The 2,586-nt window shown below is 59.7% G+C and overlaps 1 protein-coding gene across 1 annotated transcript in view; it reads right to left on the reverse strand.

Moving 5' to 3' along the window:
- TGFA (transforming growth factor alpha) overlaps window positions 1–2,586 on the reverse strand; it is a 39,418-nt gene that overhangs the window by 29,674 nt on the left and 7,158 nt on the right. The gene's annotated exons all lie outside the window — the stretch shown is intronic.

Here is a 2,586-nt window from a genome sequence, read left to right on the forward strand (position 1 = left end):
AGAGGTTGCATGGGGGGGGGGGGGGGAGGGCAGGAGCTGTACGGGCCGAGGGGGCTTTGCTCGAGCAGGGTAGGCGTTCTGGGGGCGCGGGGGGCTCCGGGGGGGGGAGCCCGTCCCGGGGGGTACCTGCATGCCGCGGATGCTGTCCCGCTCCAGCTCCTGCACCGCGCTCTCCACCGCCGCCTGCACCCGGCCCTGAGCCTCCTCCGCCATGCCCGGGCCGGCCCCGGCAGCGCCGCCCCCGGGGCGGGGGGGGGGAGAGGGGAAGGGGAGGGAAAAGGGGAGGGGAGGGAGAGGGCGGGGGCAGCCCCGGCACCGCCCTGCAGGGACGGGGAAAGGGGCGGGGAGAGCTCCAGAGGTAGCCGCTGTGCAGCGCTGCAAGGGTGTGCAACGGTGTGCAACGCTGCAAAGGTTTGCAACGCTGCAGCCGCGTGCAACGCTGCAACACTGTGCAATGCTATAGCTGTGTGCAATGCTGCAACGGCGTGCAATGGTGTGCAATGCTGCAACGACATGCAATGCTGTAACACGGTGCAATGCTGCAACACGGTGCAATGCTGCAACACGGTGCAATGCTGCAACACGGTGCAATGCTGCAGCTGTCTGCAACGCTGCAAAATGCTGTAACGTTGTGCAATGCTGCAGCAGCGTGCAACACCGCAATGGCGCACAGCGCTGTAACTGTGCACAATGCTGCAAAGCATGCAACGCTGCAATGCTGTGCAGGGCTCCAACGGTGTGCAACACTGCAACAGCGCACAGCGCTGTAAGGGTGCGTAACGCTGCACGCTGCGCAGTGCCACACTGAGAGGTGATGCTGCATGCTGTGCAACACCGTAAGGAGGTGTGATGCTGCGATGGCACGCAGCAGTGCACGCTGTGATACTGCATCAGTGTGCAAGGCTGCGTGCTGCCCAAGGCTGCATGGCAATCCAATGCTGCATGCATTCAATTGCACGGCGCTGCAGCGGTGCAGGGGCATGCCCTGCCCTGCTGCTGCATGCCCCTGCTGCTCTGCACCACCGCACCGCCATGCAATGCTGCTCTGCAACACCACGTTGCACTGCTGTGCCCCCCCCCATGCAACGTGCACACGCTGATGCAACACCCGGACGGTGACGCAACGCCCGCACAGCACCACAGAGCCCTGCAGCGCGGGCCAGGCTTGCCCTGCCTGGCTCTCGGTGCTGCACCTTTGCCGAGCCCTTCAACCCCCCCCCAGAGCTGCACCGAGCCCCCCACGGCCTGATCCTGCCCCCGTGGCCACGTCCCCAGCAAAGGAGCCACCGCCAGGATCAGCCCGCCCGCGCCCGGAGCCACCGCCGTGACGGCGTGGGGCAAAAATCCGGAGAATGCATGAGCCAGCAGGAGGCCGCGGGAGCTGGCGGCCACGGCGGAGCAACAGCATGCACGCACAACCCCCTTCGTCCCATCCCGGACCCCGAAATGCAGCCGGGTCCCTGCAGGCCCCCCCCCCCCGTTAATTTGCAAATCCGAGGTGCAAACGCCGCCGTTGCTTCCATCGCTGCAGGGCGGTGACACCGCGTCGCCGTCCCTGAAGAGCTGCAAGCAGCTTCCTCGGGGGGCTGCCACCCCGGAGCTTTGCTGCTGGAGTTAAAAGCAAAGAGGAAAAACCCCAAAAGAGACTCAACCCCTCCCCAGAAACCAAACCATGAGCACAACACCAGAGCCCAGGCACAGCCTTCTGAAAAAAGTGTCCTTTATATCACTTAAATAACTCTAATCCAGGCATATTAGGGGGAGGGGGGGGGGGGAAAAAATGATAACAGGACAGCCGATCACAATAACATATTATAGAAATCAAAATTAATTTAAACCACACAAAATAAATTAAAACATTAAATATTAACTTTCAGTGCAACATATACAGAAGACGGAGTAACCATGACTAAAAAAAAAAAAACAAAAACCAAAACAAAAAAAAAAAAACAACCAAAAAAGCTTCGGGTCGGTTATGATAAAGACTACAGAGAGGATTAACGAGTCGACGGGAGGTTAGAGCACCGGCTTGAGGAGGTTCCCTAGGATTACGGTTCGTTTTTATTCGTCCTAAAAAGAGCAGATCTGTCCCCAAAGGTCCGTGCGGCGTTGGGGCTTTGGAGGATTGCCGAGCTGAGGGCTCGGCGGCACTTTGTTTTTATTCCAGCAGGCACGCTCGTAGAAAAATAAACCCAGTGACCCGGCGCTCGGCTGGGTTTGGGTTCTCTTTTTGCCTTTTGGTTAAAAAAGAAGGAAAAAAAAATTGAGCATTTGAAGGAAAAAAAAAAAAAAGAAACAACCAACAAACACAAATTAAGCTTTCCAGGGGCCGGCTCCGCAGCAGGCAGGATTTTGGGGCGTTTTCCCCCATTTCCAGCACTCTGGGCTGAAAGCTCTGGCGGTGGGGACGGCAGTGGGAGCTGGATTGTCGAATGGAGCGGGAGGCACTGGGAGGCACTGGGAGGCACTGGGAGCTCCTCCGCTGCCAGCACCCGCCGCGTTGGTTCCCCCGCTGCCGTCACCTCGGGGAGGGGACGCGGGCCCTCAGCGGGGCTCGCTGCCATCCCCCACGGTGGGGAGGAGAAA

Source organism: Oxyura jamaicensis, chromosome 22, assembly GCF_011077185.1.
Source record: "Oxyura jamaicensis isolate SHBP4307 breed ruddy duck chromosome 22, BPBGC_Ojam_1.0, whole genome shotgun sequence".
Lineage (NCBI taxonomy): Eukaryota > Metazoa > Chordata > Aves > Anseriformes > Anatidae > Oxyura > Oxyura jamaicensis.